Below are 26,719 nucleotides of genomic sequence, written 5' to 3'. Positions count from 1 at the left end.
AAGGGACTAGAGGGGAAGATGTAAGAAGAGCGGCTGAGGTCGCTTGGCCTGTTCCTCCTGGAGAAGAGGAGGCTGTGGGGGGACCTCATCACAGCATACAACTTCCTAGCGAGGGGGAGTGCAGAGGCAGGCACTCACCTGTGCTCCGTAATCACCAGTGAAAGGACCTGCGGGAATGGTGTTAAGGTGAGGCAGGGGAAGTTTAGGCTGGACATCAGGAAGAGGTTCTTCACTAAGAGGGTGGTCACGCACTGGAACAGGCTCCCCAGGGAAGTAGTCACTGCACCAAGCCTGTCAGAATTTAAGAAGCGATTGGACTGTGCTCTTAGTCATACGGTCTGAGTTTTTGGGTAGACCTGTGTGGTGCCAGGAGTTGGACTTGATGATCCTTATGGGTCCCTTCCAACTCAGGATTTTCTATGATTTTATGTTGCAAGGCGGGTTCCCCTGTGAAGAGCACCTGAAAGGTGAATCTGGGGTGTTGAGGGATTTCTTGAAACAGCAAAAATCCCATGGCTTGCTGTAGCTGAGCAAACCAAGCTACCAGGGCAACTATGAGAAGTTCCCATGACAGTGTTCCCACATCGCCCAATTGAGGAACTCAGAAAAATATTGTTACCAGTAGCTGGCTTCAAGGACAAGGTTTATGTGACTGCTAATCACAAGGGGGTTGTTTTCTTGCAGGTGGGGTTGTTTTCTTGCAGTTGTTTGTCTGAGTGCTTTTGACCAATAATCTTGTGTGAAACACTGTCCACCCCTGTTAAGTTCTCTATAAAAGTTAGGCTATTCGGGCAATAAAATGGAGGAGCATGATCTGACTCTACTGTGTGTCTGTCGTGCTTTCGGCCGTGCTTCCTGCAACATATGGCGCCCGAACAGGCTGAGACCTGAACAGGGCCTGAACAGGACATCGCAGCGGGAGACCTGAACAGGACCTGAACAGACATCGCACCGGAGCAGGACATCGCAGCACCGGAGCAGACATCGCAGCCGAGCACGGACATCGCAGCGGCGCCGGGGCAAACATCGCAGCGCAGCGGGACACCAGCGCAGCGGGACACCAGCGGCGCCGGCACATCCGAACGCAGGTAGACCAGGAGACCAGCGGCGCCGGGACCGGCGGCGCCGGGACCAGCGGCGCCGCGATCTCGCCGCGCCGTCGGGACTTCGGAGCGCCCATCCGACCGGCGCTTGAGCAGACCGGACACCGGCCCGGACACACGGTACACACGCCTCACGGTGAGACGCGGTACTCCCGCTGAGAGACGCGTGAAAACGGTGGGAAACGGGGTTTTTGCGGCGGGACGTGGAATTGCGGAGGGCCGCGGGTAAACGGAGTTGCGGCGAGACGTGGAATTGCGGAGGGCCGCGGGAAACGGAGTTGCGGCGAGACGTGGAATTGCGGAGGGCCGCGGGAAACGGAGTTGCGGCGAGACGTGGAATTGCGGAGGGCCGCGGGAAAAAGAGTTGCGGTGAGACGTGGAATTGCGGAGGGCCGCGGGAAAAAGAGTTGCGGTGAGACGTGGAATTGCGGAGGGCCGCGGGAAAAAGAGTTGCGGCGAGACGTGGAATTGCGGAGGGCCGCGGGAAACGGAGTTGCGGCGAGACGTGGAATTGCGGAGGGCCGCGGGAAATAGAGTTGCGGCGAGACGTGGAATTGCGGAGGGCCGCGGGGAATAGAGTTGCGGCGGGACGTGGAATTGCGGAGGGCCGCGGGAAATTGACGTGATCACGGTGCGATGCGGGACATCCGAGATCGAGTTGCTATGGGAGACCAGAGGCATCAGTGGACAACGGCAGCCGACCCTCACCGTGTGGCGAGTCGGCACAGAGCAGAGGGGCGGACATCAGGACCCTGCAGCCTGTCTGACGTAACCATGGAGGCAGCAGCGGCTGTGCTGCTTCTCTTTGGCATTCTTTTTATAAGAGGTTTATCTTGCAATGCAAAAAAGACTATTCGTCCCCAGATCGGTGTTATAACTATGTTTCTGGATAACATTCCGTGGGGTTGCCTCAGTCTACGGACTATTAATGACTATTTAGCTCTATTGCAGGGCAGGAGTGCAGAGACGCAGATTACACTGCCAAATGACCACCGGCAGGCTCGTTCACAAACAGCTTCTAGGATTGCAGCTGGCACTGCCTGCAGCCGTATAGCAGACGTTACGCTCTCTTTCCTAACTAGTAATCATGTGTCTTATCCATTTGTGGTGAATGGTCAGTGGCAAAAAGAAAAGGGGGAGAGTAAGGGGCGGCAAAGACAGAAACGGTACCAGGAGGATGCCACTGACACTACTAGCACGGGTAATAGGAGTAGTATAAGTGACACAGGTGCAGGGCGGCGGCAGGCACTGCCGCGCTGTGGGGCATTCTGCCTGCTGCTCGCCCTCACCTGCCTGTGCACTGCTGCCGACAGTGCTAGAGCAAAATGTGAAGACTGCTCAGACGGCAGTGATGAGAGTGCTTGTGTGAAGATGTGTGTTGAATCTGACTTTGTGTGCAACAGTGGTCAGTGTGTGCCAAACAGATGGCAGTGTGATGGGGATCCGGACTGTGAAAATGGGTCTGATGAGATTGCTGATCTGTGTTATATGAGAACATGCCAGGTAAATGAAATCAGCTGTGGTCCTCAGTCAACCCAGTGTATCCTGGTGTCCTGGAAATGTGATGGTGAAAAAGACTGTAACAGAGATCCTGATTGCAAGGATGGAAGTGATGAAATTAACTGCCCTTCTCAGACCTGCAGGCCAGACCAGTTCAGATGTGAAGATGGGAACTGTGTCCATGGGAGTGGGCAGTGCAGTGGTGTGAGAGACTGTCTGGATGGCACTGATGAAGCAAGCTGTAACAATGTTATTCAGTGCTCTGGACCTGGCAAATTCAAGTGCAGAAGTGGAGAATGCATAGATATCAATAAAGTGTGTAACCAGCAGAGAGACTGCAAGGACTGCGGTGATGAGCCCCTGAAGGAATGCAACATACATGAATGTGACTGTCCAGCTGGGTTTGAGTTTGTAGACAAGAGAAACTGTGGAGATATTGATGAATGTCAAAACCCTGGTATCTGTAGTCAAATCTGTATCAACCTGAAAGGTGGCTACAAATGTGAACGTAGCCGTGGCTATCAGGTGAATCCTGCTACAGGAACCGGGAAAGGGCCATACTGGTACAAAAACACAAATAACACCTGTGATTACAATGACGCTGCTAAGCAGGGTTTAGGGGTTTGTAGCATGGAGACAAGGGGTAACAACTACAGTGTTTGGAACAATTGTGCAGCTTTGGCCTTACCTCCTGATGTGCTTCTGATTTGTGGGGATGGGGCCTGGCAAGGTATCGCTGCAAATGCTATCAGATGTCCATGTTACTTAGATAAACTCATTGTATTTGCTCCTAGCTTGTTACAGTTGCGTGAGATCACCAGACATAAATGGGCATTGCTTGCATCGGATTGCAATGATAATGTTGAATTGTGTGGGGTTGCAGCTAGAGCGGCATTAGCAATTTCAGTGCCTGGAGTGGCATCTGCGGCCGCACATAACAACTTAGAAAAATTGGTATGCTGGGCCGAGAGGCAAGCCTATGCCACGACAGAGATACTTGAGGAAATGTTACCAGATCAAAATAGTCTGCGACATCTGCTTTTACAGGATCAAGCTGCTATTGACATCTTGCTTTTGGCTCAAAGGAATGGGTGTGAGGACTTTAAGGGAATGTACTGTTTAAACCTTTCTGATCATAATGAGTCAATTCACAAATCCATTACTTTCCTGAAAGAGCATATGAGAAAGATTCAGTATGGTATCAATCCTTTCAATCAATGGTTCACTGACTTGTTTGAAACAAGGTGTAGATGGTTGCTGGGTTTAGTCACAAGGGGATTAAGGATTTGGTTTATGGTGGTGGTAATCATCGTTGTGTGTTGTAAGTATAGCTATAGAGTCACTTGTAAAACTGCTGTGTTGGGCTTGGTTTGCTCAAAAGAAGAAGGGGGAATTGTTGAGGGATTTCTTGAAACAGCAAAAATCCCATGGCTTGCTGTAGCTGAGCAAACCAAGCTACCAGGGCAACTATGAGAAGTTCCCATGACAGTGTTCCCACATCGCCCAATTGAGGAACTCAGAAAAATATTGTTACCAGTAGCTGGCTTCAAGGACAAGGTTTATGTGACTGCTAATCACAAGGGGGTTGTTTTCTTGCAGGTGGGGTTGTTTTCTTGCAGTTGTTTGTCTGAGTGCTTTTGACCAATAATCTTGTGTGAAACACTGTCCACCCCTGTTAAGTTCTCTATAAAAGTTAGGCTATTCGGGCAATAAAATGGAGGAGCATGATCTGACTCTACTGTGTGTCTGTCGTGCTTTCGGCCGTGCTTCCTGCAACACTGGGGCCCTGAGAAGCTCTGTCCCAAGTGACAGGCACCTGTGAAGATGCTGTGGTCTGGGTGAGCCAGAGTGAGTCTGAGGGAAACCTGATCCTTGCTGACCAGCACTGTGGAAAATAGAAAGACCATAGGATTTCCAGGGGTATTTGGAATATCCAAGTAGAGGCAACATGAGTGGTGTGTCTTTAGATATCCCTGATGTTCCTGGAAATCCTTTTCTGTGTGCAGCATATTCATCAGGCAGGGTTCACCAGCAAGAAGGCCTGAAGGAGAAACTCCTGTCTTTCCTGGATTTCCAAAGTGCTTGGTATTTCTGTGGTGAAGGCTTTTGACTTCAAGAAGGTGGACAGTTTTTTTGTTGTTGTTGTTGTTGTTGTTGTTGTTTTTGGCTGGTTGGTTGTTTTTTTTTGTTTGTTTGTTTGTTTTTCCTGGCAGCACCTGTTTTTAGGTGAAAACCTGGGTTTTCATTAAGATTAAAAGGCAGTTGGTTTTTTTTTGGCTGTTGTTTTTTTGTTTGTTTTACAGAGTCAGAAAGGCAAGTGGCAATTCTCCCTGATATTAAAAAACAAAAAACAAAAAACCAGTGCTGAATATTGTTTTTTTTGTTGTTGTTTTTTTGTTTTTTTTTTCCATTTTAAACAAGAAGAAAAACAAGAAGGAAATAATGCTATGACTTGGAAGCACTTTTTGGGGGCAACGACTGGGACACATCGTGTTTCTGACACAGACTGCACCTCCTGAAATGTTTCAGAGCTTCATTACCATGTTGCCTTGTTTTCCTCAGTTCAAAGTGGCGGATATGGTATGTTGTGGGAGGAGGAGTCCAGTCAAGGACTATGACTTTACTAGCTGCAGACTAGAAATGACAAGTCCCTTAGGCTGCTGCAACGTGTTCAGCTAGTGAGGGCCTGACCCACAGGGTCAGAGGCTGGTCCTGGCTCTGTGGGTGGGCTGATGGTGGTGTCTCGTTCCTTGAGGTGTGAGGTACCACTCATGCAAAAAGTCCTTTTGTTCTGTTAAGACAAAAACGTGAAGCCCAAGATACATTGATGGCTATATAAAAAAACTAAGTTGGATTGGTGCTTTTTTCTAAGGTGGTTAGTGACAACACCTGACGAGCCAGAACTTGCTTGCTTGCCCCCACTGAAAGCATTGCAATCAGAAATGGTGACTACTGGAACACATGAAGAAGGCCTGTTCACATTGGAGCAGGAATTAGTTGTTGCTAGACTTGCCTGGTGCTGCTTAGCAAAGAAGACCATATGTTTCCGGAGCAGCACAGGCTCTCTTTTTGGCTGCCCATGGCAGGAGGTGAACCACAGGCTGTACAATAGACTATGTAGGATCTGCCGGTGTGCTGCAGGACCAGGCTGGAGGGATGTGGTCCACACTTCTGCACTGTCAGAGGAAGGGTCCTGTGATGCCGCAGACCTATTCTTCTTGCAACGTTTGTTCTTCTGCCTGTTATCTCCCTGAGCAGGGAAGCAGTGAGGCTGGGGTTGTACTTGTTCAGAGCACACGTCAGCGTCGTCTGCCAGCTTTCAGAGGAAGGTTGACCACAAGAGGAATTCATGTAGTCACTGTTGTCTGCCTTCCCCCAGAACGCCAACACAAACACCCAATGCCGGTTGTTTTTAAGGTGTTCTAGAAACAGCTTGGTAAAAGGGTGTGTGTACAGACCTTGGAGGACATTTTGCTAACACAAGCTGTAAGTCACGTGGACTGTGCTAGATCCCTTTCTTGGTAGCAGAAAAGCAACTGTCACCTGCTCCTCAGTGCTAGGCCATGGGCTTGCTGACCCACCGACTGATGCTGTAGGGTTCCTTCCCCTTTTAACCAAGTCAAAGCTTTTCAATTTCTTTGTCCCAGATGAGCTTTTTTGACATGGGGAAGCTGAGGAAAAACACTCGGAACAGTCGTACAGTCAGGGGGACATCAGCTCAGTTGTAAAGTCCTTGTAAGAGAGCAGGCTGTTCTGTGGTACCAAAGCGATTATAATGAGAGCCCCAGGGTGACTGGAAAAGTAGCTGACATAAGGGCGTGGAGGATAGTCTAAATCCCATTAGAGACATCTGGCAACGCTGAACAGTGTCATGGGGGTGTTTTCCTCATGAGTAGAATCAGCACTGCTGCATGGGTGAGGGGACTGACAGAAAAGGATGTTTGTGGCTGCCTGCCCTTTGAGCATAGAGAGGGACTCTTTGGGATGAGCCCCAGGCAGGCCCATGCCCCTCAGGAGACACCACAATGCATTTGGGCTCTTTGGGCTGTCCTGTGAGCTGGGCAAGTCTGTGTGAATGCAGCTTGTTTCAGCGGAAGCCAGGGAAGAGTTATAGATCTGCTCAGGGAGAGCTACTCCTCATACTGAATTGACTTATGAGACAGGATGACCATGGTGATTCTTTACTCTCTCCCCTCTCCTTTCCCCTCCGTTATGCTTTTTTTTTCTTCTCCAAAGGCATGTTACTTAACTATGTGATTGTGGAAAACTTGTTAGCAACAGCTCAATCACACTCAAATAACGAAAGCAGCATAGCTTGCCCCAGCCTGTGTGCTCCCGTTTATTTTTCCTCAAATCTTCACCTGCCTCACTACAGAGGTGGAAGAAGGGAGCTGTGATGGGGATGTAACAGTCTTTGGTTTCTGTAAAAGTCGTGTCCACTGGAGGAGGAATGAGGCCTGCCCTGTCAGTATCTGCTGTGTTAGCATGGGAGCGAGCCTGAGGAGAGTCTCAGGAGATGTGGGACCTGGGAGGTAGTGGGCGAGTGCTGGCTGCTGGGCTGCAGCTGCAGGCATGTGCTTTTCCTCTGTGTTCATGTGCCATCCAGCTTGTCCTGCCTCATGGCACAGCTTGAATCCTTGGTGTGTGCATCTCAGCAGCACTGCAGGGTCAGTGCTGTGGGTAGAATGTCTCCAAAGAAGAGGAAAGCCCTTATTGGCAGGTGCAATGGAGACAATGTTCTGGGGAGGGGGCTCTAGTATCATCCTCCTGGCTGGGGCTTTCTCATGTTCTGATGGGAGTGCAGGTTGCCATTGCAGGTTTAATCCTGGTCCTTTGGACCAGCTATCTCCTCTGACCACATCTCAGAGAACATCTTTAGAAGCTAGTATGTGGAATGTCTGTAAAATACTGTTTTGTCCCAGTGACTTGTCAGGACTGGCTGACCTTCAAAAGCTTTGCTGCAGAGACAGCCAGTCCTCCCAAAAGTGTCTTCTGATGCAGTTCAGGCTCACAATGACTACATTTGTCAGGAATTAGCTTAGTTTTCTACTGTCTGCCTGGAAAGCAAGGGATGGGCTTGCCCTCTGATGGCACATGCAGGAGAAGAAGTGTTTAAGAATCGAGGACAGACATGGCTAGTTTCACTGATACCTCTCTACCCCATAGGGGACCCACTCCATGACCCTGGCAGGTCACAGAGACATGAGTTTGGCTGTGTGAGAACCTGCCTGTTCTCTTGAACCTGCATCTGCCTGGTTCCACGCCTGCTTACGCTGTCAAGAGTGGAGAGCCATCCCTTGCCCGAGGGATCCCAAACTGTCCTGTGGGAGCCCAGCCTTCCTCCAGAGTCAGACGTGTTCATTGCCTGGGGATGACCTCAAAGAGCACCTGAGCTGAACCCTTTATTCACTGTCCTTTTGATCTCTGAAAGCAGGTGGGAAAACTGGGGCTTTCTGACACTTCCTGACAGCAGAGAGGCTGAGTTGTAAGCTAGAGTGTTTCTGGGCTGTTCTCCAAACCAAGATCAGCCACGTTGCACAAGAAAACACTCTGCTGCTGCAGTTTCTGCTTCTTAGAGCTTGTGATGGCAGCACGTAGAAGGTGACTGGTCTCTAGGGAATAGCAGGCCTTAACGAGTTTGGGTAGCCTGTGCAGGGAGCAGCCCCGCTTTGTCTCCGAACTGCACTGTCTGAGGATCAGTCGCCAGCTACATTGGAGGTAAAATTCTCCTGCACAAGCCTTTTCAGCAGGAATAGCTGCAGTTTGGATACCAGCAGGACTGTGGACTTGTTTATATTGCCGTGTCTCTGCCACAAGAAGGCAAAAGCAGAAGACATCTCGAAGTGCACAGCCGTGTCATGGTTTTTCACAGCTCATTCTCTAGTGGCTTTCACTGCTGTAGAGCATAGTATCCCCGTAGCACTGCATGCAAGGCAGAGACACCTCTGCTCCTTTTCCAGGGGAACTGCTGAAGTTCAACATCATTAGGATTACGTTGAAGACCGAGAGGTCTGATCAGGAAGTTAGCCATCCATCAAAGGATATGAAAAGATGCTGAGGCCTAATTAGCTTCAATGAATGGAGCAGTCTTGCAGCTTCTGTGAGACTCAACAGCCCCATAAAGGACAATTGGGAAGAGGACAAGAGGTTATTTTAGGAACTTTGAGCTGCTCCTGAGGGACAACATACAGCTTTTTTTTTTTTTTTTTTTAAAGATCTAACCTAGTGTTCAGGTTTTGATCATGCACAAAAAGAGAGATTTGATTTAAATGAAAAATAGACAGAACCAACACAAAGGGCTGTATTTATGCTTTGGATCGTGGCAGTGACTGACATTGAATCTTATTTGCCTGTATTTTCAACACCCCAGCTGCTGTGGAGGTTGCTGCTAGTATTTGGTCTATGGCATGCTAGGGTGGCCAGAGGCAAGGTTTCAGTGTCTTCCATGGTCAGACAGTTCAGCTCAGCATGGCAAGGCTTCATGTCCGGGCTGCACAGTATTATCTGGAGCTTAGGTGCCTGAACTATGTACTTCCATGATTATCTCTGCCTGCAAGCATTGTTGCAGAGTGACTAGGAAGCTGGCCTGAGGTTGGGAGGTCGAAGAAGCCTTAAAGAAGCTCTTTAAGCCTCCCTCTTGGGAGGTCGAAGAAGCTCTTTGTCAGTATATGTTATTGTACTGGGGTTTGGGAACTGGGGAAGGAAAGGGTGCACTATTTTGATTGTATTGTAGTCATCACTGAGAATGATGCTTCTAGAAGACCTGTGATTTAGGTCAGTGGCAGTAAGGCTGGACCACATCTAGAGATGTTTTATGACAGGTTATTTCAACTGTTTCTGTTTGTGCAGTTCTTTGCTTTCCTCTAAGTCTTGTTTTCCTCTAACAAAGTTTAAGGATCTTTTGGTATTACGATTCTGGTCCACTCAAGCAGTTCCATGATGTGTTTGAGGACTTGATCCAAAAATGTTTCAAAATGGCAGGTGCAAGTGGGAAAAAGACTCCGGTTAGAGCTCTTCTGGGGATTTGAAGCAAAGAGGAGGTGCCAGTCACACAAGCTTGGTTTGCACATGCAAAGGGATAACCCTGTCACACACAGCACGTGTAGGTGCCTGCGTGCCCAGGGGATACCCTGAGAAAGAAAACAAACCCTACTGCACTGAGTTTTGCACTGCTATAAGGAAATAACTGCCAAAGCATTCTCTTTTGAGACGCCTATCTCAAACGTTATGTTTTACAGGAAGAAGAGTGATTTTTTTTTTTTCTTCTTTTATATTCCATCAAGGGTTTCTGAGCGTTTATGTTCATTCTTCAAGATTTTTGTCCTTGTCATGTGGACTCAGACTTCCTCCAGAAATCCTTTTTTTTATGAAGGGCAGCACAAGTATGGAAAGGAAAGTCTGTCCTTTCTGCAAAGAAGAAAAATAGAAGGGGCAGGGATAGAGGACGGAGCGGCCACACTGTGACACACGTGTAACAGTGTCTAGGGCTGCCTACAGACAGAGAAGGTGAAATATTTTGACTGAAAGAGTGATGTTAAGTGTAGATGATGAATGATTAGGCCTTGGCTTGAAATGTCCGATTTATGTCTTCCTGGCTGCAGAACTGCTATGCTTGTTCTTGTGCTATGATTATTCCCCAGTCACCCATCTGGAAAGAGGCCAGATTTCCTATCCAATAATCTATTTCTTCCTTCAGAAAGTACTGTTTGATTGCAAGGATGCTCATTTCAGCTCAAAGATGCTGTTCAGAGGCAGGTGTAGGAGCAGTGTGGCTAGAATCACTTTTTGATTGTGCTGCATAAGAAAGAGCAGCCAAAAAAGTGCTCATGAAAGAAATGAAGGGTTGAATTTTATGACCCTCTTTTCTGTCCATTGCTATGTGGTTGGGTAGTGAAAGGGGCCAAAACAGCTTCCGGGGAAGGAAAAGAGAAATCAACAAATGTTGGTCCCATCCTTTCATCATTGTTAGGAAGAATGTAGTGAGTGGAGAATGTGAAGAGGAATAGAGATCCAGTTTGTGTTCAGACAAAATGTCTCATGCCTCATTTCTGTCAGCTTCCAAGCATCTCTTTTATACCTTGTTATTCTGATATTCACTTACTAATGTTTCTCTTGCAGCAGAGCTTCTGCCATGGATCAGCAGCTGCTGTCATCTCAGCAGAACAAAGAATGTCCCTGACGTGCTGAGTTTACTGTCTGAGCAGAAGATCAAGAGCTGAGGACTTACAAATCTTGCAGATTGAGTGGAAGACGGTGTGAAAGGTGATTGTTTCTTTGTCAATATTTGAAATACAAAGTGTTGATATTTTTTATAACTTTTTGTAGATGCAAACATATTTTCTGATTCTGAAGTTGAAAGCTGGCCTGTAATGGCCTGTAACATTTGAGGAGTAACATTGATTTTAACGCGCTCAAGCCTTCAGCATTTGCAGGATGATAAACCAGGAATCAGCATCTCATCAAAATGCCAGCGCATCTCTAATTCTTGAGCTGTGGCAGCGATCAGTTCCTTGGTCTCTCAGCTCTCTTTTTGCTGCATGATTAACTTTGTTTATTTTTGAAAAGAGCTCTTTGAATGGCAATCACCTAAGTGGGTGGCTGCAGTGAGGTTTTTATTGAAATGGCTGGTATCAATGAACTGTCTTATCAAAAGACAGTTTGTGAACAGCTTAAAGAGCCCACCGTTGTATTGTCATGAATATTTGAGACATACTGATCCCAGTGATGCTTCTGCTGTTTACTCTTGCAAATATTTCTCTTCCATCATTTTTAGCGTCAGAGAAGGCCACAAAATGTTTAAAGAAAAACTTGTCAGACTTCATCAATGCTGTGACTGAGAGAAAACCAGAGAACCTATTTTTATTAAAGAACTGAAATTTAATGCAGCACTGTAAAGCCATTTCACAAAATAAATAGCAGCTCTGTGTGCTTAGATAGTACCATACTATTTTTAGCTTAAGCAGGAATTGAACATAAAGCCTTCTAATAAATTGAGCTGAAATTGGTTACAGGCAGTGGCTTTGACTCAGATTCACACCGATATGCTTCTGTCTTCAGGAAGTTTGTTCCAGATTTGTATCAGTGGAGAGAAGGAGCCAGGGCTACGAGGAATAGTATTAAGCAGCGCTCCACAGTGATATCTCAGATTAAAATGATTGTGTCTGTTGTATTCTGGAAAAGAGCATGAACCCTGCAAATTTAAGGCAGGGTCCAATTTGCCTGTTTTATGAAATCCATAATACAACTTGCTCTCCTAGAACTTGTGAGTCTCCTGAAACCTCTGTCATTTGAGGGATGGGTAGAATAAGTGATATTTTCTATTTTGTTTAATCTTCCAGCAATGCTGTACATATGCTAGGCATTACCTATTCTTTCCCTAGTGCTCAGTGGAAACTTTCTCTTGGATCACTAGGACACTTCAGGTAGAGGAAGATAGATTAAAAGTTATTATGTTATATTTCAAATTTTCTCTGGAGAATGGTAAAGATCCTTTCTCATTTATTATTATTTAACTGAGGTAATGAAAGACAGTCTTTGCTCCAAGCAACTTGCATACTAAATAGGAGACAAATTCCGATGGGAAGGCTGCTGCAGCTCTGTGGAGGAACGTGCAATGTGCTGCTGGAGCCAATGACTGGTGTGAATGAGGGTTTATAAGGTCAGGATATTCGTTTAATTTAGTGCTAGAAGAAATGCTTTACTAGACACATGGAAAGAACTGAGTGTTTCATAGTGCAGCGTTTAAATTGATCCTTGTTACTCTTGATTGGGCTCTTGCAATAATATTTCTTATGGCTTAAGTGGCTTTACCTGCTTTCTTCTGTTGGCTGGTTCAGTTAAAAGGTTCGGTGGAGCACAGTTATGCTTTGGTGCTGCAAGTGAGAAGATGCTGATTGGATAGATCCTTACAGAAACAAGGCACTTATGGTGTCAAGTTTAAAGCTGTGTGAGAGGAAACTTACACAATCAGACTGCATGGTGATATGCCTATTAAAAATTTCTTAAAACAGACTGCATCTGTCATTATTCTGACCTGTTGCATAGCTGTGACCTGGCTCGCTGTACCCATCACAGGTGGCTGAACACCAAATTTACTAGTGATTGAAAACTGCAAATATGCCCAGGGAGCAGACTTGAAATCTTTGCACTTGGCTTGGTTACAGACAATGTGTTTTAACTTTCTCAGTATTTGTGTCTTTTTCTGCTGCCAGTCGATGCTTCGAGGCCGAGGCGGCTGCTACAAGCACACATTTTATGGAATTGAGAGCCATCGCTGCATGGAAGCCACGCCGAGCCTTGCTTGTGCCAACAAATGTGTGTTTTGCTGGAGGTAAGATATTGTTGCAGTTTTGCTTTGGGGGGAGATCACCTAGTCATGTATTACAGTCTTTCTGTGCTATTGCACTTGGGGAGAGGAATCCTGTACTGTGAACAGCAACACAAGGAACAGGGCAATAGCTACGTAAGAGGGATGTCTGTCCACGGTGCTAATCCTGTGCCCTGCTCTACTCAACTGTGTGGGCCAGCTGGGCTTTGTTCTTCACCACTCCGTCCCTGTCCTTATCCTCAAACATAGGGCAGTGCCATTCGTGTGTCCTTTTCCACTTGGAAGTGGGAGGAGGAGGAGGAGTGAGGAAGGGAGGTGTGCTCACCCCTGCCTTCGTGCATCTGCCTGCCCTCCTCCTCGGAGAGCTGTGGAGCCCATGGCTTGGGCCTGAGGTAAGTGCATGGGAGACTGTATTTCCTAGAGGCTGAATAAGATGTGATGGCTCCCCAGCGCTACCTTCCCTAGAGCAGGGTCCTCTGCAGCCACATCTTGGGGCCCCAGCAAGTTCAGACCAGCTGGTGGAAGGAGAAATCAGGGAGACAGGAGATGGGCTTTTCTCTATCAACTGCCCACAAGTCCCTCTGCACCCTGCTCTGAAAGGGTTGGCAAGAGCCAGCACTTGACAGCAGTATGGTTCCCTTTTGAGGTCACTGTCTGGGACTGGCTCGTGGTGCTTTGGAGCACATGGACAGGCCCTCATGTTGTGCAGAGCCACCAAGGTGCTAAATATTCTGTTGTTTTCTTTGAAACTGGTTCTTTTGTCTTACCTTCACACTGCAATTCACATTCTCAGTGAGAGAAAAGTGATGACTTCATAACTGTTGCCTTTCTAAAACAGTAGTTAATAAATGATTTTCCATTTTAGCTAGTAGAGTGACCCTTTTCTCGAAGGAATTACTTCACTGTCATTTCTCTGAAGGAAATGAGCTTTGCCTAGATCTGAACTGTCAGCTGCTCTAGCACTGCTAACTCACCATAATGCCTGGATTTCAGAGGAAGTTTTTTGCTAGGCTGGGGGAGTGCAGGAGGGGATCGGTGAGACTGAGAAGCTCAGCAGAAATAAAAGCAATGACGTGAAAGTGTACCGAGTGGGAGGACACAGAGGTTATTCTTTGAGCTCTTTTGTCTTCTGCCTTGCTAGCTATTTCAAATCACGGGGGCTGCACGTCCTCTGCTATTTGTCTAGCCTAGGGGGCTGTCTGCCAGCAGCAGCTATTCCATCCCTGAGCCTGGGTGTCCAATGTACCAGTATTTTCATGCTGAAACAGCTGCGTTTCTGAGTACTGTTTCCTGTCTCTCACAGTCATCAAGTTCTAATAATGCAAATGTTTCAAGAGAATATTTAAATGACAGCATCCACACAAAAGTGCTGCTGAAACTTTGAATGCACTTTGACGCTGCCTTCCATATTAGTATTAAGTATAAGCATCAGATACCACTTGTCCTGTTAAGTTTGCGTTTGGGAGCCTATTCCAGAATGTTAATTGGTGCTCTTGATGGGCTTTCATTGTATCCTGGCTTGAAAGGACAGCAACTGGCAAGTATTACCACTTTTCTTCAGAGCCTGTAATAACAATCTGATGACTGCAACAAAAAATGTATTGCTTATTCCTTTTTTCCAAGTATCAGCTAGCAGTAGCGCATTTAATTCTGCAGTGGTGGCTGTACTGCTAGGAGGAAGACCGCCATGCGTATTAGTGTCCCTCTGTCCCTACACAGAAGGTACATCATAAACAGCAAATAGAAAGCAATAACATCACCAAAACATAGTGTTTTGTTCCTAGTATTGCACTGCAGACCATTTAATGCTGTTCCCCTTCAAAATGACCCAACTCTGGCTTTTCTTAGCAGCAGTATCCCAGCCTGTACCTAGAGTATGGGGCTGAGCTGGAGAGGTCAAACAAGTGTAAATTAGGATAAATTGCAAAGTGTGCTACCTTCCATGTGACTCACCATTCTGGAGGTGTCACCTGGCACTTTGAGAAGAATCCTGGAAACATGTAGCTCTAATCATACTGTGTGCTGGAATGCTTTTTTTGCTAATGGTAACAACCTGAATACAAGCAAATAGCTTTCCAGAGGACAGTGCCGAAAAACTTTCTCATTCACCTTCAGTAGGTGAAATGGGTTGCAGTTGTTGGACTTGTCCATGTGGACAGCAGCTGTCTGCTCATCTCTGACCTCTGGATTTGAAGACTTAAGGTTCAGTTTGCATCTCATCTCACGGCTCATTTTATGTACACCTTAAGCTTGACATAAACCAGAACTGTCACCGAACGAAGCTTTCTCCTCGGCTTTGGCAGTGCTTTCAGACCCTGTGCTTGTGCTGCTACAATCCTTCCAATGTCTGCAAGCTGCGCCAGGTCCGGTTAGTTGGATGAAAGGAGACTTCCTCATCCACTTCTGTCATTACCTGTTACATGTCACTGCAGTTCACAAACATCCAGCAACATCTACACAGTTCTTACTTTAAACCCACCACTCCTTGCAGATGCTTAATCACGTGAGGCTGAATGCAGAATTACAAGCACCAGCGGCTGGGTAGTATAAATATATTACCTTCTTATTAGCAGTTACCATCTGTGCTGTTGGAGACATAGGAAACGATAGTTTTGATCTACAGTTGGCAAAATGTTTTTAATACAGGTTTTATGCTTTGCTGGCCTTGTTGTGCAGCTCTGTGCACTAAGCTGCAGATAAGACTGCTGTGATTTTTTTTTCCTTGATCCCTTTCAGGATTTTGACATTTGTAGAGGCTGCCAGTACTTCCAGCTGCATAACTCACTGCAGCTCTCCGAGGACCACTGAGGAAAAGGCCGAGGAGCCTGTTTGTTTTCTCTTCCTCACTTTGGCAAGAAATGCTGTAGTTCAGCAGCGTTCCTTGGGAATTGGATGTCATTGCAGCTGGCTGGTCATGACTGATGCCTTCTGGCCCCAGACCAGGCATTGCGGGTGGAGCCAACCCCCAAACACTTGGACAGTTGGGCTGCCTTATAAAAGCTGCAGCTTGACTTGTGCTCTAGAGACCTTCCTCCTCCGGGCTGGTGGATAACCTGCCTGTGCCCCCTGCTGGGCTGGCCGCTGGCCCTTGCTTCCATTCCCCTTGTGGCCGGTGGTTTGTTGGTGCAGGTTAGCGATGTGGCAGGTCGTTCGTTTGTGTTGTTCCCCTGCAAGGCGGTGTTGCAATAAAAGCAAGAGGGGGTAAAAAAAAAAAAAACAAAACCAAACCCAACAAATTTTAGTTACAGCAACATCCCTAACTTATAACTGTCCCTACAGAAATAGTCCGTTGCTATCCATTATTGCACTCAGTTGGTCTCGCTGTTTGTAGTGCCTCTTTAGCTTAATTGTCTAAATGGAAACGTGCAAATGACCGAATCCCTTAATCAATTAGAGCAAGTGTGGGGACTGAGGCTTTCTGACACTGTACTGCGGCACAGCCACCAGGCAAACCTGATTTGATTATGTCCTCTGGCTGAGTGTCTAAAACACGATCAATTTTTGTGGAGCGATGGAACAGCTAAATAAGATTTAAATTAATAGGCTTTATTTTGCATCTGAGGAAGAGGCAAACCAGACAGAATAAAATATCCCATAAAGAAATGTGTTCATATTTCTTCTTTTGTAGCTTTATATTGTTTGTACCTGTACTTGAAGGCTCCAGCTTGAACTTGTACAGTAGGCAACAGCTGAAACTGTTTGCACTGGCTTTTGGCCACGTACATGCAGACAGTCATTACAGTAAGCCCTGCAAAATGAAGAGATTAAAAATAAAATAATATTAATCTCCTACAGGAGAGGTGCTTGAAAACTGAAAACAGATCAAAACAAAGTTTATTTTTATTAAAGGACTACTCCAGAGGTGAAGTTTGTCAGGGAAATGTGAAATACGATATCAAAGTTGCTGACAGCAATGCAGATTTGTAAAATAAGTTTGGAACCTGAGCCTGGAAGTTCAGGAAGCCTTTTGGCATCTCCAGTCACCTGTTCTTGTTTCAACAGAGCGAGACTCTTCTCCCAGCATAAGTCTAATTCTCCTGTTTTTGTTTACAGAATTGTAGTAGTATATGGTGACCTGTTCACCCTTTTCAGTGTTATTTTTTTCACTGGTTTATTTACCTGGAGGTAACCGTGTAAATGAAAGGGGAGGGGCAGATGGCAGAATATAGCTGGCTCATCCTTGGTAAAACCTGAACCAAGTAATTTCTGAACACAATTGTTTTTACTTTCGATAGAGAATGTTTCTCTCCGTGCCTTTATGTGCTGCTCTGCCAGCGCTGCAGTCACCTGTTGGGCATTTTTCTTGTGGAAACACTTTGGTGGGGTCCATCGGGTGAGGTGGGAGCAAGCCTCTGGGTCTCGCTTGGCTGGGGGCTTCTGTGCTGGCACACGGGAGCGTTGGGGCTCTGCTGAGGCACTGTCAGTGCCGTTGGTGCTTGTTGTTAGAGCAGGATGGAGTTGGATCAGTTGCTCTGTGTGGTACAAAAGACCGCACTGCTAAGCGTGGTCCTTGGTAATGGTTAGATGCTGGTTTGCCAAATCCAGGCATGGGAGCATAGCGGTAAGGTTCCTGTCAGTGACCTTGAGGTCAATAAAGCCCCAGTGGGGCATCTACTGTGGAGGGTTCCCAGCTCACCCTGTGCAGTGAGGAGCATTTTCATTGCTATTGTTATGTAAAAGGCTCACAGGGGAACAAAAAATAGCCTGCCAGCACTTCCTGGGGCTGAAGTCTGTGCTTTTCATCTCACAGCCGCGTGCATTTTTGTGTTCTTGGACTTGTTACTGGCTTTTGTAGCTGCCATGGCCAATCTGTGTATTTATGGCATTAGTGGTGACTGTAACCAGATCACTGGCTAATGGAATGCTTCTGTATGTCTTGTTAGGTATCGTAGGTGACTTGGTAGCCAGTTACAGCAATGAGTAACTTGATGGAGCGATCGTGGGCTCTGAAAGTGACCCTGCACATCCTGAGGGCTGCCTTTGGGATGGTTTCTTATGCTGTGCTGAGCACAGTGCCTGTTTCTGCTGGGAATGAACGAAATACACCAACACAGCCCTTGGCAGGCCTCTGGGAGGTGCTCAGCAGCACCTGCTGTTCTATAAACTGTGCCCTGCTTATAAAAGGTGAGTATTTTTGACATCTGAGGGTTGGGGTGTAATTCTTCAGCATGGCCCGTCTTCTGTCCTTAAGACTTCGGAAATGCGAGTTCAAAAAGGGGATTTGTCTAGAGCCTTGTGAAGCTCAGTCCCCTCTGTTTGGGGTAGCTGGCAAATCCAACCTCATCTAAAGCAATCACCGTTGTTAGTGCCACGAGTTGTAGGCAGTTGTACCATGACTATCTCAGGAAAAATTGCACCTTGTGATTTGGCAGCAGGTTGAGGGGGGAGCATCAGCACTCCCCTGGAGCTGGAGGGAGGTCAGCTGCAGCGTGTTCTAGGGAAGTGCTCTGAGCTGCTGGATTTGGGATGAAAAAATAAATCAGCCATGGGTTTTTTATGTTTCTGAAAAATCTTTTTTTTTTTTTTTTTTTTTTTTTACCTGAATTGATTTCAAAACATGGATGTCCAAGTTTTCTTTCTAAAATACTCACTATTGTCACTGTTAAAATGAGTTTTCTTTGGATATTTAGATATCCAAAATTTGGTTTTGGACTTATTTCCCCAGTGTTTTCTTCTCTAAAATAGCTTATCCCTACATTCTGCTGAGTTAATGCCATGTGTTTTGATTTTTTTTCCCAAATTTATTCATTATAAACTATTTTTCCTACTCCTAAACCTAAAAAAAGACTTCTCAAAGCAACACACAAAAAATATTTAATGGGAAGTTTCTGTAGGTACATTGTTCCTTTTTCTCTGACAACAGTCTAGATAAGAACAAAAAACTAAAAATGCCTATCAGCTTTTTTCTCTTTAAAGTGAGTGTTGCGTGATTTGTAAAACAATCTGAGACATGAAGTCTCTGGTGCATCCTCTGCGGAGGGCAGGTCCAGGTGAGCCTGTGTCAGTCCTGCTTGATGGCTGCGTGCTGCCTGTGCTTAGAGGCACGAAGCAGTGATTCCCTCGCAGCATGCTGCAGCGTTGGTCTGCAGGGGGACTGGTAGAACCAGGCATCCCTCCTCACTGTTGTTTTGAGGCCGTTTGTGATTCTGCATGCCCGGAGAACAGCCCGTCCTCGCTATCCCATCCCTCGTGGAGGAGGCGCTCCCCAGCTCTTTGCCTCCCTGCGCTGCGTTTTGCAGCCAGTGGCAGGTTACGACAGCTTGTCACCAGCAGGGCGGTGATGTCCTCAGCCAGCGGGTGATCTGTTCCTAATGGCATGCTGTGGGTTTGCATCTCCAGAAGTGTTGGTTCCACCTGGGGCTGTGGCAAGCCTGCCTCCTGCGCTGCTCAGCTCTAAGAAACCGCTGAATGGGGCCAGTTCCGCACACGCCCTGCAGCTGTCCTTCTGGCCAGGTCTGGTGGCCTTCTGAAGCAGTGGCGACTGATCGCAGATCTAAGTTTTCCACCACGATAATGTACTCTTTAAAAATAGTGCCTTCTACGGAACATTTCCTTGGTGAAATTGTGAAAATATTGGGTAAATCAGAGTCCAAAGCTTGAACTTTTCTATTCTCCTTTGCCTACAAGGTGGCCACCACACCTACGTGGTGGTGTTGGTGTGAAATGTTCTCTGTTGGCTGTTATCATCTGCAGGCTGTCTTCTCAAGGGGGTGTGGAAATCACAAACACGTAATCCATTGTGTCCCAAGGAATTCAAAGTTAAGAGGGGCTGATACAGAAATCCTCGATTCCTGCTAAAGCAGGCGTTGCGCTTGCAGTCTTGTAGTCTTTTTGAAGTTGCATTTCTGTGTTGGCCACACACTTTCAGCTTATTGCTACCCACCGTGATGCTCCGTCAGCTGGTTCATCCAGCACATTCCGGGGCAAGGTTACCACCCGAGTGAAAACACTTTTTAGAGAAGTATTGTTAACTTGTCCTTTCCTAGTCTCATCTGGTTTGTTCCTTTGTCATTAGGAAGAAGAGGTGCCAACGCTCCTTGTTATCACGGAGGAACAAGCTTTGTGTCCTTGTGCATTGGCCAAATTTTTTCCTTGGTTGTCTGCTTGCTCCTGATGTCAGCACAGGGAGAGGCTTTCTTGTTGGCCCTTTTGTACATCCTTTGCTAGGTGTATCATACTCTGTGCATTGATCTCTCTGATTGTGACCCTGTGTTCTGAAGTTCTTTTTTTTTTTTTTTTTTTTTTCTCAGCTGGAGGATTGCAAGGTTGCAGAAGAGCCTGTGATTCTGCTGGATTGGTTTCTTGTTACACTTTGCTTTATATTGCCACAGTTGCACTGCTGCCTTAATAGGGTTTAAAAACCTGCTAGTTCTCCAGAGCTCCTTTGCCCTTCAACATTTCTCCTCTAGGACCTCACCTGCTGGTTCTCAGGGATCCTTGAGATCTGCTGTCTTGAACCTTCTTATTTTTGTTCTGCTTTTCCTTCCTGTCCCTTCCTGGGAATTGCGTACCCTGTCCTTTCATGATCACTGCCCCCAGTGTTTCCTCACCTTCGTGTTCTCTGCCAGGTATCGACATCAATCCCTGGAGTAAAGGATACTTTATACCTGTACTACGTTTTCCCACAAAGTCTCTTGAAAGACTTCATAATGCTAACCTTTGCTCATAGAAGAAAGCAAACATTTTAAAAGAGGGTCATTGGTTTCTTCTGGCCATGCTGGGAGTAGATTGCAAAATAAACTTTCATTTTAGAGCCCAGATTTTCAGGCTCTCATCCTAAGACCATCTGTACTCATGGTTTCACCCTGACAAAAGGCAAGAGGCACAAACTCAGACACTTCTGGTCATTTTAAAAGGATTTCCTTTATAAACAAGCTGTAGTTTCTTAACAGGGAGAGAACAACTCTAGTTTTGTAAAGAAGTAGTTGTAAATTCCCCTGGCATTTTCCACAGTTAGAATTAGCGGTGTTGAATGAACCTGTCCTGAAAATAAAGCAAAAGCTGCGTTACTGAAATCGTGCCCTGGCAACTGGGGGTGGGGATGCAGTGCCTCACCGAAGCACCCGCCTTTCTCACAGAGGTCTGATTGGGGCTGTGCTGGTGACGCTGCCAAATAACACTGGTAGATCAGAGATATGAGGAGTGCAAACCAGCCTTGATTGGTGGCAGTCCTTACTAGCTGGGGAAGAGCTGGAGTGAGCCGAGAGCTCGCCATCATCGCTTTGTCTTAGTGGGGTGCTGGGATGGCGATGGCTTGTCTCCAAAGGGTCAGGTGAATGTTCCTGACTCAAATTCTAACGCAGTAAGAGCTTTCTAGTGTGTGTGTGGTTTTGGGTAGGACTTCTTTGTGTGCGGTGTTATTTTGGGATGGAAAGGAGTATCACGCTTAATTACCTGCTCAAGGCTTGAGTAGCTGGTGAGGCAGGGGATGCAGGGGTGACAGCCTGCAGGGGAGTGGGAAGGTGGCGGGGAAAGCCGGTCTCTGCTGGGGACTGCGAAACAGTCTCATCAGCCACAAACCCTTGCTTTGTGCCCTGGGAGAAAAGAAGCTGCTTCTTGCCAAATGAGCTTTGTAGACGTGACCCGGTATGTTTAATAAACAGAATGTGCTAAAAATTCAAGGGCTGTTAGACGCTAGTAATTAATAGTTGTCCAGTGTGCATTAAGAGCCTGTTGATCTTCTGCCAGCTTGCCCTATTAAATATATGGGGTACAAGCTATGTAGTTAAACATGTAAGCGTTTTATAAATGCCTTTTTATAGTTGGCATTCCGAAAACTTTCCATGTTGGCAGCGTTTAAAAAAAAATGCAAAAAAGCTGTTTTTGCTTAAAGCAGCTTTGCGATGGTGAAGCGGTTTGAGAGTAGCATTTGAATCTTTGCTCTTGAAGCGGGCACAGCAGCATTTGGGCTAGGGTCTGTTCTTGTTGACTGTGGAGCTAGAATTTGTGTTTTAGCACTGCTCAAGTGGAGCTGCAGCCAGTGGGAATCTTTTGATGGTCTTCAGTAGGCCATTTCCTTCTAAAAAAGCAGCCATTGCTTTCTGGAAAAAGTGCCCTTGTCTCTCTTTTCTCCTTTAGTTAAGTGCTGAATGTTATCTCCTAATGCCCTTGGAGATGGAAGGAGTGAGTGAGGCAGGTAACCTCAGTCCTCTCCATGGCTGACTTCCAGGGGTGATGAAAGCAGGAGAGAAAAGAGATCAGCTGGTTATAAGACTGAGTTTCAAGAAGATGCATTGCTTGATGTTTTCTTGTCCAGACCTATATTGATCTAATAACGCTATTTTGAAAGGCACGGCAAATATATACTACTACTCTTTGATTGCATTATTCAGTAAGCCACAGTAGAATTGGTAGGGGAGAAGTAGAAAAACTTTTGTAGTGTATTTTGGGGAGCAAACAGGAGAGGGCAGAGAGAACAAGGAGGTGAAAACACAAATTCTTTGGTTTTCTTAGTGCAGCCTTTAGACATCTTCCTACCCCTGTTTGATACTAATCTGAGTGCAGCAAGGTTAGTGGGAAGTTCCTCTCACCAGGGAGAGGTCCATGCTCTTGTACAGGCTCTCCTTGGGTTGGAGTTGTCCAGGAATGAGCGTGTTGCTTTGTGGGGTTTCACTTGCTGGTCTGGATTAGGTTCTTGCAGATAACTTACAGGGGCTGAGTAATATCCTCCCATGGCAACGAATAAAGGAACAAGAAGTTTCAGGTATCTTCCAGGCACTTGAATGGTCGATTCACCTGAGTATGCTTTTTGCATTTTTGAGGAAAGCAAAATGTGGCTACAGTGAGTGGTCTTCTCTGCATAGGCAAGGTCGGCTTCCTATCCCAGTTCAACACAGCTGTCCCTCAGAGGGACGATCAGTGGTTTTTGTCCCTGCAGTCAGTTTGATTCCTAAATTAACACTTAATTTTTCCCTTTGGGTGTCAGAAACTGGGTGGCAGGTCTCAGAAGTGATGAGAAGCCCCTACTGAGTAAATCTGGGAGACTAACTGGATTCACCAGAGATGAATCTCTGGCATACTGCAGAATTCCCAGAACCTTCATGTGTTTTGAGTAGCCTGCTATCATCTGTTTTGTTACTAGTGTTAACCAAAGATTGGCTTAGAAGTAAATCCTTTCCTTCTTAGGGTAATAGTTTGCCTTTCCAGAATGGATCTATAAGAGTCTTAGGATCTTCCTTCTTAAGCGCTTTGTGTGGCTGTGGTCAGAAGAGGAGGTAGAGCTGTTTTTTCTTTCTTTAAAAAGAGGTCTTTCTGGCTGCAGAGCGTCATTTTAACGTCTTAAAAACCTTTTACCCATGATTCAAAATACGTATGCCAATGTTTATACTAGACTACAAGGTCCATTCTTTCTGGAGAGGACCAGAGTCTGGGAGGAGAGGGGTAGAAGACTGGTGTTCAAAGGTCACATCTGAGAGTTGTTGGAAGCAGGGTCTTGCAGATAATTTGCTCTTGTTTTTCAGAGTCCCCAGGGTGATGGATGGGTTTGTACAAATTGCAATGAATAACTCAGTCTCTTTTTCCTTCAGACATCATACAAATCCAGTGGGCACAGAGTGGAGATGGAAGATGGACCAACCTGAAATGATCTTGCAGGAGGCTATTGAGAACCATCAGAATATGATTAAGCAGTTCCAAGGTAACCTTTCTTACTCTTGCCCATTAATGATACTTTGGGAAGATAATCAGCAGCACCACCCTCAAAGTTTAGATTAAAACATTTTGGTTACATGCAGAATGCTGGTAAGGAGGCATAAGATTTATAATCTCGGAAAGATAGGCAAACTTTGTGGGTGTACTTATTACTTGTTTTTGGAAATGTTCTGTCTTGTTTTTGAACTTAGAACATGAGTCAGCTGTTGGGAATCTACTGCTGCCTTGAGGGAGTACAGTGGAGTTGCCTGTTGTGCATCCTGGCAGTGACATCCTTTCGTTGTGTGTACAGAGGCTTCTGCAGTGGCTGAAGCTAGCTCGCATGATGAGTGATGTTGATTCTTATACAAAAGTGAGGGCAGGTGGAAGGCAAAAGGAATCAATTTCTAAACTGAATAGGAAATATGCTGTCCAGCCATATTCCCCTGAGAGCATTTGTTACCTCTGAAACTTCCAGGCTGTATTTTCCTCACTTATAAGTGAGAGGTAGCATTCAGGATGATGATATTTATTAAGAATTATTCAGTATATTTGTGTGCAACTGAAGCTGCAGTTGTTAGGCAGTTTTGAAAATTACTGTATTTTGCTTCCAATATCAAATCTTCATGAGTTCATTCACTTGCTATATATCTGTATATATAGAGATAGATAGCTGTTAGTTTTGTTTTGTTTTTCCCCCAGATGAGTGTAATAAGCTTGGTCTTTTTGCCAAGGTCAGCGTTGTGTGCTCAGAGGACTGGCCAGCTTGGCAGGGCAGGTCTAGAACTCTGCTCTTCCTAATTGACAGCAGAGGCTGCGTGAGCAGCAGGAGTGAAATGAAGCGTCCAGAAAACGTGCAAGATGAGCCTCAGTCCTGGCTGTCATTTTGGGAGCCCGTTTGTTTACGTTGGCTGTGCACAGAGAGAACCCAACGGATTAAAAAAGTGACAGGCAAAAAAAAAACTTGCGTCAGTGGAGGGGAGTTGCTCTGTCTCACTCATTGGACTTATGTAATAGGCAGAAAAATGACTCAAGCTGGGGCCTCATGAGCTTTGTTTTACACATTCATGAAGTGGCTGGTTTGAATCATCTTGCAATCCCAGACCAACAGCTCCAGGGAAGCCAGCTCCCTGGGAGCTCCCGTTCTGAGCTGAGTGGTTAGCAGCTAGAAGAACAAGACCTGGCTGCACTCTGCCCCTTGCATGCAGCCCAATGGGTTGGGTTGCAGTGCTGTTGTTCCTCAGGAGAAAAGTGACGGTGCTGTAGTGTAACAGGGGAAGAGGATGGTAGTTTGGTGGGGAGGTTTTCCTTACAGAAGAGCTAGTGAGAGGATTGGAGGCACAGTAGGAGTAGTTTGGTGTCAGTAGTGCATCTTCCTTCAGTTCGAGCAAAGCACAGCTCCTGGTGCTCGAGGCAGGGCAGGGTGTTAAGATGTGCAGGTCTCACATCCTAGCTTTGGTGGTGTTCCTTTTGTGCTGCAGCTAGGTGGGGAGAGTGCTTGGGAAGGGCAGAACACCTGCAGCAGTGCTGCCTGGCTGGCCCAGAGCCACTGCAGGGTTTCATGGCAGCCTGTTAATTCAGCTGCTGGGATGCAGTGCCAGCACAGCAGGGGTTTGGGTACAGGTGGCTCATCTGAGTGAGGAGCCTGTAGGATGTCAGATTTCGTCTGGAATGCAGTAACAGTTAAAGCTATAAACAAAGCAGTATTCATGCTTAATACTTACAGCACCGAGCACTTCTCAGAATTCAGTCTGTTCCGGATAGCCAGGCTATTAAATTAGTTGAAATGTGGCTGGGCAAGCTAAAGGGATCATGATCAATAGCTTGAAGTCTGGTTGGTGGCTGATAACAAGCAGGGTAATTCAGGTGTTGATCCAGGAGCCTGTGTTATACATCTCCATGCCCCCAGCAGCTTTGCAGGCAGTACTGATTTAGGGGGGTGACAGGCGCACTGACCAGCAGAGCTGTACTTCAGCAGCACCTCGAGAGAGCTGCTCTTTGGGCTAATGGGGACACATGGAGCTCAGCAAGAAGCAGAAAGTTCTGTGAGGGTGTCATCGCCCTGTTGTCACTGCTGGGAGGAGACCCTCCTGCTATTGTAGATGAAGGGACAACAGAGTCAGGTTGCTGTTTGATAGATTCAGGCTGGACATAAGAATAAGCTTGCACAGGGAAGGTGGTGCAGCTCTCGGACAGGTCGCCAGAGAGGAGGGGAGACCGTCCAGCCTTGGAGGCTTTCAAGTCTTCTAAGCAAATCTGTTACTGCCCCAGTAGTGTTGGCAGCTGTCCTCTCTGAGCAGGAGCCTGGCCCAGACACCTGTGGCAGTCCCTTCTGACCAGTAGTTCTGTGACTTGTGTTATACCTGTTAAAATCAAAAGTCCTGAAAGAAATTAAAAATATATATCCTCTTTTATCAGGTAGGACCTGAGTTCAAAATCGTCACTTACATTCACCTTGAAAAAAGCCACGTGCTGTTTCAGATGATGACTGGGTTTGCCTGCAGTTTGTGATGGAGCACAGGGTGCGTTTCTGTGTGAGTCAAGGGCAATTCCTGCATGCAGTGTTGGTGCACTGCAGTGTGATAGAAATGTTGCTCCTGTATGGCAGAATATGTGTTCTTGTTTGCATTACAAGAAGGTGAAAAGCAGCTTATTCTGCAGCTGTTTGAAAGCCCGGCCTTCTGAAAGCTAAGTACAGGAGTTGGTTTAAACCCAACTTCGAACTCTGGAGTAACCCTCTTCTCCCCATGATACACCTTGATGCATTCCCAAAAAGGGCTGGGAAGGAGGAAAGACTCAAGCATGACTTGGCCCATCTGAAAGTATTCCCAGAGTGTTGAGAGGTCTGTAAAGACGATCCAATTCTCTCTTCTGGAGCATATTTTCCATTAAATAGATTCCCAAACGATGCCTGAAACTCGCACATGCTTCCTCAGCACAGTTATCCTTGACCTGGAACTGTGAGAGGAGTGACTGGAGGGGGGAAAAAAAAAAAAGCTCTGGACTAGAACTGTGTTGCAAAGTGGAAAAAAAAAAAGGGGGGGGGGGGCGTTGTTACTGCAGAGTAATAGATGGTAATGTACTCCCTGTCTTGGGAGCCTAAGAGCAAGTGTTCTCAGGAGAAACAAAACAGGAAAAAATTAAGACCAGTAGCTAGCTG

The 26,719-nt window shown here is 46.3% G+C and overlaps 1 pseudogene; it reads left to right on the top strand.

The window, feature by feature from the left end:
* LOC139998727 (adenylate cyclase type 10-like) overlaps positions 1-26,719 on the top strand; it is a 152,378-nt pseudogene that overhangs the window by 102,762 nt on the left and 22,897 nt on the right.

The sequence above is a fragment of the Anas platyrhynchos genome, chromosome 15 (genome assembly GCF_047663525.1).
Source record: "Anas platyrhynchos isolate ZD024472 breed Pekin duck chromosome 15, IASCAAS_PekinDuck_T2T, whole genome shotgun sequence".
Taxonomy (NCBI): Eukaryota; Metazoa; Chordata; class Aves; order Anseriformes; family Anatidae; genus Anas; species Anas platyrhynchos.
This window is presented reverse-complemented; position numbering and strand designations above follow the sequence as displayed.